Consider the following 13833-nt stretch of genomic DNA (forward strand, 5'->3'; position numbering starts at 1 on the left):
TGCTCCCATAGTTTATCTGATAACTGAGAAAGTCAAGTGACTAAGTGTTGGGTATTTATAGAGCATCCATATGCTGGGTAAAGGGATAGTTTACATTCTGGGCAGGATTGGGTGGAACTGAATAAATACATCCCATTTCTTAGAATGGTCTGCAATTTAAGGCTTACAAATTATTTCTGCAGATAAGGACAAAGTACAATTACAAGTACAAAGTACAAGTATTGTCAGCTATGGGAAATCCCAGTGCTTTCTAGAATTTTATATGTATATTTAAATACTGAGCATGATAGTTATTTCAGATTTCTCACTTTTCTTTTGGGCTTATGTATGGTCAGAGGAGATTCTAAGCACTTCACTGAGATGGATAGCATTAAAGACCACCAATAAAGTGCCACTCCCAGGTTGTTTTAAAAAAAGAGAAAAAGAAATAGTGGGATAGGGTCATTGGATGCAAGTATTTGATTGGTGATAGACCGGTTATACAACTGTTCATCTCACCCTAGATCTGACCCTCTCTCCCCTGTTTTGTTTCTAGTTGGCCAGGATAAGTAGACTTATTCTCCAGTGACTCTTGAAGATTTAAGATTTAGTAGTGGAGGAGTATCCAAGAAACTGGAGCCAGCCAGAGGTTGTGGAATTGGAACATGATGAGTGGTGGGCACAGTTCCCACTTTTCAGTCAGTCATTGCCTCTTTATCTTGTACTTCTTCTCTCTTCAGTAGTATTAGTAATAATTCTTCAAGAAGGAGATGCTTATCATAAGAATTTTTTTAGGTAAGTCTTGAGAAACCCATTCTTTTCTTTTTCTCTACAGATTGGCCTGATTTTTGAATTTTTATCATTGATATCCAGGTTTGCAGAGAAGCACAGTAATTTTTGTAGTGGAATCAAACACGTGCAGAAAAAAACATTGTACCAAAATACAAGAAATGCATAGACTTTTAAGATATTCCCTCTGGGGCCTATAAAATAAAGGATAGCACTAAGTGTATTGCATTTTTAGTTTTCTCAGGGTGGTAACCTTGTGGCTATGGAGTTGGCATTCACTAGTTTCTTGTAACTTTTTTTGACTTTGTGGACTGTGAACTTTCTATGTGTTTAATTAGTTATAGTGCCATTTTAGTTAACATTATCTTGAAATGACAATGTATTTTGCTAAAAGGAGGCCAGCCTTCAAACTTGAAATGTTGGATTTTTTGAAAAAGGAAAAATTCTTATAAAAACTTAATGTTGATTAAATAATGTTATTAATCTCATCTGACTATGTTCAATATAAACTAGATGGAAACATATCAAACTAAAACAAATTTTAAAAGTAAACACTGACAAAACTACAAAATCAATATAACTCAAAAATTTAAAATAATTGCTTTTTAATTTTAGATTGCCACTATTAATCTTAATAGTTTGAAAGATATTTTTGATTACTTTACATTTCGTTTGTCTGTTTGATTTGATTTATTTGATTTCTTTCAAAAGCAAGATTACCATTGTTTTTCCTTTTTCACCATCAATCCATTATTTTGTAGGCCACCACTTTAAAAGTGCACCCTAATATACATAATACCAAAAAAAGCTTAAAAAAAACTGTGAATGAAACATTTCATTATGTACTAACCTTTATTTCTTGTTGTTTAACCATTTAAATATGGGAGCTGGGTGATAGGCGTGTTCCTAATGATGGGTGAGATATCTGCTGAGTCAGGTGCTTTTCGAGTTTGGCATGCTGTATTGCCATGAGCTAGAAAGTAATTCACTACTCCCACCTCTTTTTACTTTTTTCAGACTTTCTTTGAAAGTTCCAGTATTCTGTAACATCATCTGACCTTCACATGTCATTGGAGCTCCAAATACACAAATGCAAATTGGCCACTAACGTCTTGTGGTATGCCTTTGGCTGATCACAGTATTCCAGATCACATGACCACAGTAATTCATCAATAGTGCAGAAATTTTATACTAACAAAAATCCACCTTCAGATTTGAATAGAGAAAAAGAACTAAAACCTAGTATTGTGAATCCTTGAGTGGCTGTGGATTCACACTGAAGTAAGTAGGCTAAGAGCAGACACTTTTCAAGGTGTGTTTAATGGGGAAAGTTTATGCCTGGGTACCTATTTTAAATTATACATCATGTAGCTGTTGCCTATTGGTTTTTCAAAATGGCATAAAAATAAGTAATTAAAAATTAGCATTAAAAATAAGTACATAAGAAAATGTGGGTCTTCCATGGCAAAACAAGTAAACTCTATGATCAGGTTGTAAAACATTAATGTTGATTCTCTTAAAAACTGTTTAATAGCATTAGACCATTTTTATCATTTCTGTGTTGACTTGCCAGAATGTTTTAAACATATCCATAGTTTATTAAGTAACTTCATAATTCCCAGAAAACATTGTTGGGTTTCTTGCAGTATATGTTTATTCATATATCAAAATTTATGAAGCAGTAATTTAGTGTAAGATACTTCCCAGGTATTGGATGTACAGTGATGAATAAAATGAGCACAGTCTCCGCCTTCATGAAACAGAAATAGTGGTTAATCACACATTGTTTTAGAGCAGTTTGGGTTCACACAGTGGAGTGGAAGGTGCAGATGTTTCCCATACCCGCTACTTCCAAAGAAAATTACATTTATGTGATCTGGAAAATAATCTTGCCTGATTCATTTTTTACAGTATAGTGAGTCAGTGAAATCAAATTCTACACTTTCCCTTCATGACCCCCTGTTGGCTAGGGTTTTACATGTGGGAGATCAAATTAAAACAAAAATCAAGGCCATTACTGAAGAAGGCACTTAAAACTTGAATTGTTAGGGCAATGTGCAGAAAGAGCAAGGGGGTGATGGAGACTTTTTTGAATCAAATATTAGATTGGATCTGACAAACTTCCTGCCTTTCAAATACCAGCTTCCCTGCAAGGTCTAAAAATTTGGTCTATTTTGATGGGAAAGAGAATAATGCAGATAAGAGTTGGGACTCTGGTGCAAATGGGTTCTCTTGAGTGGCAGAGACATGTTGCTATTGAGGACACTGATAATGCTGCTTTGGGGAGATTATATTAGTTGATGACATTGAAGATGAAAAGCCATGGGATATCTTAAGGGACTTGTGACTTAGCCTGTTTTATAATGAGATGTGTAGTATTGAGCTGCTGTAACATAATCCTACTGATTTAAGATAGTGAAAACATAAGTCTTTTTAGATTAGTTGTTAACACTGATCTTCAAAACGGCATGATTTTAGGAAGATTTTATGTGTATATGGAGTAAAATGAGTAACAGCCAACCAAAAGACACAGTGATTGTTTCCTAAAGCTAAATTTATTCTGAAATGATTTCTTGCTTAGCTTTGGTCTCATGAAATATTGATATAGATGGCAGTTCTGAATATGTAAAAAAATTATAATATTCTTGCTGGGCAGAGTTTTGGTAATCTTACATAGTACTTACAGGTGGTTTTTTAAAAGTTAATTTTTTAAAAAAATATTTTTTAGTTGTTGATGGACCTTTATTTTACTTATTTGTATGTGGTGCTGAGAATCGAACCCATTGCCTCACACATGCTAGGCAAGCGCTCTATCACTGAGCCCCAGCCCCAGCTCAAAGTTAATTTAAAAAAATTTTTTTTTGGGTGATGCATGGAATTGAACTCAGGGCCTTGCTTGAGCTAGGAAAGTATGCTGTAATGATCTACACTGCCCCCATCAGCACCCAGGTGTTTTGTTTTATAATCTTTTCATTATTAACACCCCAAAGTTGTTCAGCCATTATAGTAGTTTAAATTTAGTGAGTCATGAACATACAATTGTCTATATTAGGTTATGGCTTCTTTGCTCTCTCTCATGTATAAGATTTATGCCCAAGTATTTATGATACCTCAGTTTCTAGTGTGGTTCTTTCTCTGGCCACAGACTGAATTTTTAAATTTTTCTCTAGCAGAAAGGGGACTACCCACTTCACTTTAAGGGCACATTATTGTTCCAAGTCCTGAGGTCAGGAGGACTAAAAGCCTCTCCATAAAAGTGCTTTTTAGATGTTTTATTAGTACTGCTGCTGGTTATTTTAATTAGTAGTATGTTTTATTTGTACCCCAAGGCTGTTTAAACAAAGATTGTAATTCAGATAAACAAAATAATATCTGATGTTTTGGAACACCCACACCTGCCATCTGGGCCTTTCCTCTGAAGGTGCTTACTTAGGTTGGCAAGGAAGCCAGGAAGAGAAAAAGATGATTATGTGGAGTGATGCAATGTTTTAAAACATATATTCTTGGAAAGCTTGATACCTAAGTTCTCTCTCTCTCTCTCTCTCTCTCTCTCTCTCTCTCTCTCTCTTCTCCTTTATTCTCTCTCTCTTTCTTTTTCCGTCAATTTTGAAAATAATTTATTAAAATTTTTATTAGCATGTATGATACCTATTAATGGGATTCTCCGTATTTCCATTCATTTATGTAGTGTTCACTATTCAAATCCAACCTCCCCTTTTCCATCTAAGTAGTTTTCAAATTGGTTATGTGATTTGTTTGTCAGCAATAATTCTTTTAAAAGATAAGTGCTGAATCTTAATGAGAATACCCATTTTCCATTGTATGTGTATTTCTGACAGTGTTCCAGAATTCTGTGAATACCTCACTGATAGTTTGATTGTAAATTGGTGGATGTCACTTGCACAAAGCAAGAAAATTTACTAGATAAATTCCTCCTGTTTTTTTTTTTTTTGCCTGAATATAAAGTGTAGGAACTGCCTTTCCAAGTGATTCCAGTAGAACTGTTAACTTCACATCTCCTACTACTTTTTTAAGTCAGCACATAACAGTCTTTCTCACTTAAACACCGAAGGGCTGAACTTTTTTGGGTTTTTTTTTTGGTACCTGGGATTGAACTCAGGGCTACTTGACCACTGAGCCACATCTCCAGCCCTATTTTATATTGTATTTAGCTACAGGGTCTCACTGAGTTGCTTAGTGCCTTGCTTTTGTTGAGGCTGACTTTGAACATGCAATTCTCCTGTCTCAGCCTCAGAGTCGCTGGGATTATAGGCGTGCTCCACCATGCCAGCCTGAACTTTTTTTAGAGCTGAAGTTTTGTTGTTTTGGGATACCTTTGCTGTTTCCTCTCCTTTCTTCTTTCATTAGTGCAGTTTTGGGAGTCTGCCAAAGATGAGGCAAAACTATAGTGTAAGAGCTATACCCAAACTTTTAAAGTTTTTTTTTCTTTTCTTTTTATTTTAAACATAGCAGTTGTAAAATGTTTGTCATAGAATTCTAAAACTGAAAAAAATTGTGGGGATTTTTTTTCCCCTTAGAGACAGATTATGCCATGGTGGGTTAGTTAATGTTCTGAGTAACATTCTTGAGGAAAAGAAATTATCAATTTAGATCTAACTAATAATTTGATTTTAAGTAAATTATTTTTAAAAACGAGATGCTCTTCCTTTTGATTTTTTTTTTTTGGTAGCAAAAGGTTCATAATTCTTAGCGTTAACAAGAGTTAAAGATGTCAGAGATTTAGGATTTTAGGAAATGAGGGCAAGGTTTCTATTTCATTATTCTACTTTATCTACCCCTCTCCCATCATTTTTCCCCAAGTACCTTGAATATGGCTTGAATGTATCACCCAAAGTTCATGTGCTGGGAACTTTGGGGGACACAAATCCCTAGTACAACAATGTAGAGAGATGGGACTTTTGACAGGTGACTAGTCCATGAATGCTTTACCCTCAGGAATAAATTAATATTGCCTTCATGGGAGTGGGTTAGTTATGGTGGGCCTGAATTCCTGATAAAAGCAAGGTTGATCTCTTGTTTTATGCTCTCTTGCCCTGCTAACATGGGATGATACAGCACAAAGGTTCTTGTGAGATGCCAGTACCATGGTCTTGGACTTTCTAGCCCCCATAACTTTGAGACAAATAAGTCTGTTTTTCGTAAGTTAGCTAGTCTCTTGTATTCTGTTATAGCAGCAGAAAATGGAAAGAGCTCTCCATACATTTTTGTGGTTTTAGGTTGCAGATTGCAACCTCCTTCTCATACTAGTCCTTAGAAAGTGGGTTGAATGAAGAAATCTCAGGAAAAGCTCAGGAGCCAACCCTCAGCTTTGTTAAAATTCTCAGACTCACATTAGCCATCTGATGGATAAGGTTGTAATTTTTTTTTTTTTTTTTAAACTCCCCAAAATGAACCAAAACAGAAAATCCTCATATTGTGTGTGGAAGTCAACAAAGGCAAATCTTTCCAAGAAGAGTCAGAACCTACAAGGATATTTACATATATCAACATGTAAAGGTGTATCTTATAATTGTAGACCATGACTATAATTGTGTAAGTATGAAATACGAGTGTAGTGGAATATAAAAACTTTCAAAATTGTGTCATTAAAGAAGTCAGTTACCTTGGAAAACTCTGTATTTAGTCTCACATTGCTGTTATTTTGCCAAGAAATTTGGTGTTCTTTTAGCATTTATTGTTTATGGTACATTTTTAAAATTTTTTATTAAAAAAATATAACTATTAATGAAGCCGGGCGCAGTGACACATGCCTGTAATCCTAGCGGCTCAGGAGGCTGAGGCAGAAGAATCATGAGTTCAAAGCCAGTCTCAGCAACTTAGCAAGGCACTTAGCAACTCAGTGAGGCCCTGTCTCTAATAACATATTTAAAAAAAGGTCTGGGAGTGTGTGGCTCAGTTGTTAAGCACCACTGTGTTCAATGCCCAGTACAAAAAAACCACAATACACACACACACACACACACATCCATTAGTGAATAAATTGGGTCTTTATGTTGGGGCTAACACTATATAGAATTAAAAATCAAGTATAATCATAATGAGAATGATTTTTATACCTGGTTTATACATTAGTACTGAAAATAGTTAACAAAGGATTTTTTTTTTCAAAAAAATTTTGCTCCGAGATGCATCATTGGAATAAGTTATCTGTCTTCCAGGTTGGTCTGTATGCTGCTATGGTTTTTCCAGTGCATGTGTTTCATAGGTGTATATGTGCACATTTCTATCTCAGTGTGCTCAAGTTATTTCTTTTGACCGTCTAATTTGCTATTGCCCAGTGTAATGTTACAGTGCAGTGGCTGCTGCTTGATACAGGCTCAGCCTAATGGAGTTGTTCTAGCAAACTTTGCTTCATTTCTGGTAGACAGGCAGGACCTAATGCCAAAGACAACTTCTCAGGCTCTTCATGCTGTATTGTGCTGTGTGTTTACAAAGATATTGTGATCTTAATTGACTTGTTTTTCTATCTTCATCTTTTTTCAAGAGGACATTGTGTCCTGATTGTTACTTTGGTTTTAACTGCGTATCACTGATTTTAGGTTTTTCTGGGGTGTGAGTTTCTTGTATAGGTCATTGTGTGTTTTTACTTATGTTTGAACCTATCAATTTGTGCCAAGTATGTACTGACTACATAGTAATCTGCGATTGACTTGTATGTCAACTTTTGAATGTGCCTGGAGAGTCCCATTATCAATGCACAGCCACTCTTCCATGATAGTGTGACAGATTAGATAAAGCTGTTTCTGACCTAATTCCCATCATCAATTTGAACAAGGTGAAGGTTCTTGAGAAATCTAGCCTTCTTCAGTTATTTTTTCTAACTTTAAGGATGGAATAGGTTACCTGGAAACTACTATCTGAATGTTCCAGATCTCTAGGAAGCTAGGTTACATAAGTTACTGTTACAGGGATCTAGTATTAAACTGGCATTGATTCAAGTTTATTTATAGCAAAAATACTTTTTTCAATAATTTCAATTTTTTTCTTGTTTGCTCTTTCTTAAATGCTTGACTGTATATATTAGAATGTATTTCATGGACATTAGTTTCATATTGGGGCTTTTCCCCCTTTGTTATTAAAATGAAATCTAAACTAAACTAAATTCCATGAGGGTGAGTCTTTTGTAACTGCCAGGGAAAACCCTCTACTTATGTTGTTGTTCCAGTGCATCATTTGGTCTAAGCAGAGCACTGGACTTTTAAACAACTGTATTAATTATGTTACCTAACATGTATATACAACTCTTTTTCAAACGCTTCCAAATTCCTCCTCATCAAAAAGGTTGGAGTCAAGTGTCTGATGGCATCTTTGAAAAGTCTGCTCAAGTTTAGCTAGTTCTTAGCAAACTTAAAAATTTTGCTTTTAGCATTTGTTTTGTGGTTACCATAACTCTGTTATTTTTTACCAGAAGTCAGTGCCAGCAACAAACTTGAATATCCACTGAATGTTGCATTTGCAGCAAGTATTGACTCCCTACTTACTTGCCAAGTAATCCCCTTGCACTTTACTGTATTTTATCTTTTCAATAATCTCTCTCAAATGCTAAGACATTTTAGCATTTTAACCATCTGTATGCAGCTATGTTTTTAAATATTTGTAAGGCTCCTATATAATTCACTGGATGCTAGAATTATTATCTCCACAACTCTGGTTTTTTTTTTTTTGTGTGTGTGTGCTCTAGAGGCAAGGAGAAATAGTCTGTTAGAAAGAGTGGAACAGAAAACTTGACTTGCCCTCTTTAAAAAACACCCAGATATTGTGAGTAGAACCTAGCTCAGCTCACAGGCCCTCTCTTTGGGTGTAATTAGTACCACATTGATTCAGGTTTGCAGCTGCCAGCCCCTCGCTGTTGCCTTTTTCTACTGTGACCCTTGATCCTCATGACCTTTCCTGGGGTTAGTCGTAGGCCCTTTTCATTGTGTTGGTGCTGAAGTGGCTCATGTGGAGTTGATTATTTCTTTGCTCATTTGGCCTTTTTGGTGCCATAACTCCGAGTCACTTCCATTTTCCCCTTCTACTTTTGGTGGTCCACAGTGAAAGGAAATGCATTTGCAGGGAGCAGATAGTTTGTATGCTTGGCTGACTCTACTGAGACTCAGGAAGAAGTGGGGGAAGGGCTGTAAAGTCTGTAGGTGCCAACTTTTTAAAAAATAAATTGATCTGAAGGATGGCATCATGAATAAGTGTTCATAAAATAGATACTGTCTGAATTTCAAATAAAGAGAGCTTTCCTCACAAGAAAAGACTCCTTATCAGCTATTGAGGGTGGACCTCGGTTTTGGTATTCTGCAGCTCTCCTTTATAAGATTTATATATTCCTCCTACTGACTCAGAGCTGTGTGGCAGGTCAATGAATGCATCATTGTCAATTTCACATGAGTGCTTTAAGGGATTCTTCAGTTTTTAATAGAACCTGCATGACCCCCAGAGAATCACATGCTCTTAGATAGTTTATTTCCTGCAAGTAACGTTAGCACTTTTCTTTGCTTCTTTTTTCCTTGCCCTCCACCCTTCTGTAAAATCAATGAAGGATGTGTGCCAGCTGTTACTCTCATTTTAGGAGACCCCATGTGGACAGCATGAAGTCTGTCACTGATCAAAGTCTAGTCATCACTACGGAGTGAACGGTTTGGGAACATGTCTGATTACCCTAGACCACAGTACCTTTGAAAGGCATATCAGTGTGAAATCCATTGACATTTCTATGTTTGATCCCATCCCTGCATTAACAGTTTTTGTCTTTTCCTTTTTGTTCTTAAAATTTTTCACCAATAGTATTGATAGTGTGGCTAATTTTGAATAAGTAGTTCCTATTCCTTTAAATATGGTGATTTTTTAGGATTCAGCTTGAGCCTTCCTCCTCCATTTAGGTCAGCAGATATGTTTGGTTGCTGTTGTTCCCCAAAATTTCCATCTATCATCCAAATTTGTTGAGATCTTCGAGTGTCTTTCTGCTGGCCTTCCAGATCTCTCCACACCTTCAGGTACAAGAGCCGTCCCCTCTGACACTCTCCACACAGCAACCATGAATGACCCCGCTGCTCCTCATGTGTTCCTTGTCTTAGTAAATGGATATCATCCACTCACTCACTGGTCCAAGTCAGAAATCTGAATAGCAGCCTCAACTCCTTATAGTCAAAGCAGAGAGGAAACAAAAAAATGGAGAGGTGAATGCATTCCAATCGTGTCTAAGTGGGGTGCTCTTTCCCAGTCCAAATCATTCAGTATCTAAATTCTGTCCATTTATATGTCCATGTCTTGAATTAGAAAAAAAAATCTTTTGAATTTATCCTTGACATTCCTTTAGTCCAGGTTTCTGGTCCCTCTCACAAGAGTCTTCTAACTTATCTTCAGCCATTCTCTACATTGCAGTGAAGATGGTTTTTCAAAGGTACACGTCTGAGCATGTTCTTGCCTGCCAAAAAGCTTGTCTTTCTCTTTCAGGTAAAACTGCACACCTTAAAATGATTTATGTTGTTCTTTATGCTCTAGTTTCTACCCACCTGTAGTCTTACCTCTTGTTCTTGCTCTTTTTTTCCAGCCCATACTTCCTTGCTTTCTGTACCCCGGATGCTACAAACACACTGTTTCTTTTGCTTAGAATCTCTCTTTTCTATTTGTCTTACTCCTTCCCTGCACCCATCTCCCAAATTTATTCATCTGATTTCACCTCATCATAAGACTTCCTTAAGAAGTCTTTAACCCCAGATACAGGTTGGGTGAGTCTTCCATTTTTCCTATAGCATCTGTACTTGCTTTATTCTGTGGCTCACCCCTCCCTCCCTCACTTAACTGCTTTAATCCCTGAAAACCTTTATTTCCTAATAGCTCTGCCTCTTAATGAAAATGATGTATGTTGATTTTTGTTTGTTTGTTTTTGGTGCTGGAGATCCAACCCAGGATCTTATGAATTCTAGGCAAGTGCTTTACAGTGTTCATTGATTTGCTGGAAAAAAAATCATGATATGTACTATCCCAATCCAAGATAGCCAGTTTTCACAGGGAGGGGAAGCTGAGACAGGAGGATTTTGAGTTCAGAGCCAGACTCAGTAAAAGCAAGGTGCTAAGCAACTCAGTGAGACCCTGTCTCTAATAAAATACAAAATTGGGCTGGAGTTGTGGCTCAGTGGTTGAGTACCCCTGAGTTTAATCCCTGGTTATTGCCCCCCCCCCAAAAAAAAAAAAACCCTCAAAAATCTTTGTTCTTAAATAAAGTGCACTAAGTTAATTATACTTGTCAAAGGAGGAAGAGAAGACTAAGGACAGTGGCTATGAAGAGGGGATGGTAAGTAGATTCTTCCAAGGGGGTGGAGAGTCAAGACAAAGTTTTAGATAGGAAATCTTTTTAAGGCACTCAACTGTCTCACTTTCAGACTTCACTTAAAGTTACAATAGAGAAAAACACCTTATAGCACAATAACAGTGAAACATGAGAGTATTTCATGACCTGTGGACCACCATAGTCAGAAGACTAGGAAAAAATTCTCCCTGTCCTTCCTTTTATTTGGCATCTGTCCACAAAGCTCCCTCTTTTGGGGCCATCCAAATGTGGCATGTAGTCAAATTTTTTCTACATGATGCTTCCTGACTATAAAAACCATGGTGTCATATAAAGTGATGAGTGTATTTTTGCCTGAAGTTGTAATATCAAAGTACCACTCTCTAGAGTGTTTTTCTTTAGTTTCTTATTGAAAAGTTGTTATACTGAATGAAAAGAAGCCATCCAAACAGGGGAATCACTTTTCAACAGCCTCTGTGGCAAAATGTTGCTATCTGAATAGTTGCCATGTACCCTAAATCTGGACTGTAATTCTGTCTGTGCTTGTTACTTTCTTTCCCCTGATGCTAAACCCCATGCAGTGTCTCATTTGTTCAGGGTTCCCAGGATTGCACTGTGTGTGACATATAGTAGGCATGCACCTAGAATTTGTTGCATTGATCTGGAAGCAGTGGTGCATTCTTGTAGTCCCAGAGGCTCAGGAGGCTGAGGCAGGAGGATTGCAAGTTTGAGGATAGCCTCAGCAGCTTAGCGAGGCCCTAAGCAACTTAGTGAGACCCTGTCTCAAAAAATAAAAAGGTCTGGGGCTGATGCTGAATAGTTAAGCACCCCTGGTTTCAATCCCCCATACCAAAAAAAAAAAAAAAAAAAAATTGCAACAAAGGTGAATTCTTCTGCTTTGAAATCTTTTAATACTTTGTACTCTTTCACTGGACTTAAAGCATTTTTCTTTATTCCGGAGTTAATCATGTTCATGCACTCCCCTGCCACTTTTTTTTTTCATTTGAGCTGCAATTTCCTTGAGCTCTTCTTAGTAACCTTCAGAAATTATTCCTCCCTCATCTTTATACCCCTCACAGGATTTTACTGGAGTAGATGTTCTAGGTCTTGAATGAATTGATTGAAAGACTACTCCTTTAAAAGAATAGGGGTCCTTGAGAAGTTTGAGTAGGAAATAATGTTAACTTCTTAGCTAAATTACTTAAAATTTCCAGGCTGAAAGTTGCATGTGAGGAAGGTTCAGGTAGTTCCATGTGTTAAAAAAAAAGTGTATTCAGTTTCTCTAACTGAAACTGTGCTGAGTTAATCTTGATTGCACATAATCAAGAAATTTTTAAGTAGACATATTTTAGTTTTTAGTTACAGCAGAAAACTCATTTTTCCTCAACAGTTGATAAATAGCATGTTTTAAAATAGATGGTTTGAAAATAGGAATCACTCCTTTTCTGAAAAGAAAGAAATCACCATGTTTCATGCAGAATAAAGAATTTCCTATTTCGAATAACTACACTGATCCCAAAGCCAAGTTTTTGTTCACAGATTTACCAAAGTTATTCCCTAAACGTGGAGGGAAGAAAAAGGAGGAGGAGGAGAAATTCAGAAAGACAGCCTTGATTGTTCTTAGGAAAGCAAAGGCGATGCTTCAAAAACAAAGTAATCAAATCTAAAAATTCAGGAAAGACTTTTCCCAAAGGATTATTCTGGCAGCATGTTGAAGAGGGGTTATAAAAGCAGTAAGTTCACAACCTGAACAATAAGTTAAGTAAACTTTAGGGAAGTATTTCCTTTCTTATTCTAAGACGAGACATACCTTTTGCTTCCCTTTGCCAGCAGAAATGCTCCTAAACCTGAGATAGCATATAAAATATGGTTTGTTACACACAACAACTTCTACATACATGGGATGGAGAGGCATAAAGCTCTGTAATTTAGGGTATGCCAGCTCTTCTTAGTAACCTCAGGATTCAAGGAGCAGCACTCTGCCAGACAGGATTGGGGAGCCCTCCAAACATTTCTGTAGCATGGAGGAAAAAATTGTCCTGTTCTGATCTGTGGGTTTAATATTTAGCTGCTCCATTTTTGTTTTGTTTTGTTTTGGTACCCTATAATCTTTTTCCTGAAAGACTGGACTACCATGGGCTTTCCTGGGAGCAAAGTGACTACTAATCATTTTCTGAGACACATCAGAACTGCAGTAGGAAAGATGGAATCATGTTGGCCACTAATTTGATCTGAAGATAAGGAGATAGAAGGACTTTCTTATGGTCATGACAGTTCCTTCTAAGGCTAGTGAGTTAGATGAGCTTTAACAGTTCTGTTCTTCACATAGGAATTCAATACAATTTAAAATCCAACCCCTTGAATTATTTCATTACCTCTAAAAGTTAAGTAAATAGAAGTCTCTATATATATATTACATGGATAAGAGAATCAGTAGGGAAGAGAGAATACGGTTTTGAAATGAATGGCAATTTATTTTTTGAATGCCAGCAGATTTTCCCATAAATTGTCAGCAGTTTTTGCATACAAATTTATTTTTAGAGAAATACATGTTATAAATTAAAACCACATGGCATAACAACAGTGAGTAACTCCTTATCCTACTTTGCAATGGATTTTGCGTAAAAAGCAGAGACTTTTTTTTTTTTCTGTCCATGGTGTTTTTTTGTCATTGGAAAGTTAGAGATTGAAGAGGTTTGATAAATATGGCCTGTAGCGTTTCTTTCTTTTTGCGGTTACATTTATGTAAGTTTAAAACATTGGTA

General features: G+C 36.5%; 1 protein-coding gene across 9 annotated transcripts in view; it reads left to right on the top strand.

Annotated features, from left to right (window-relative positions):
* The window catches only part of Cdon (cell adhesion associated, oncogene regulated), a 96139-nt gene that overhangs the window by 15146 nt on the left and 67160 nt on the right, over positions 1–13833 (top strand). The window contains exon 1 of one of the 9 annotated variants that reach the window (XM_058575236.1): positions 1493–2049. The exons of the other annotated variants lie outside the window; for them this stretch is intronic. The gene's annotated coding sequence lies outside the window, so the exon portion shown is untranslated. Of the gene's footprint in view, positions 1–1492; positions 2050–13833 lie in introns of those variants that run through there. 9 annotated transcript variants of the gene reach the window in all.

This window comes from Marmota monax, unplaced genomic scaffold, assembly GCF_021218885.2.
Source record: "Marmota monax isolate L192 unplaced genomic scaffold, Marmota_monax_Labrador192_F-V1.1 WCK01_AAM20220418_F8-fsc00062, whole genome shotgun sequence".
Classification (NCBI taxonomy): domain Eukaryota; kingdom Metazoa; phylum Chordata; class Mammalia; order Rodentia; family Sciuridae; genus Marmota; species Marmota monax.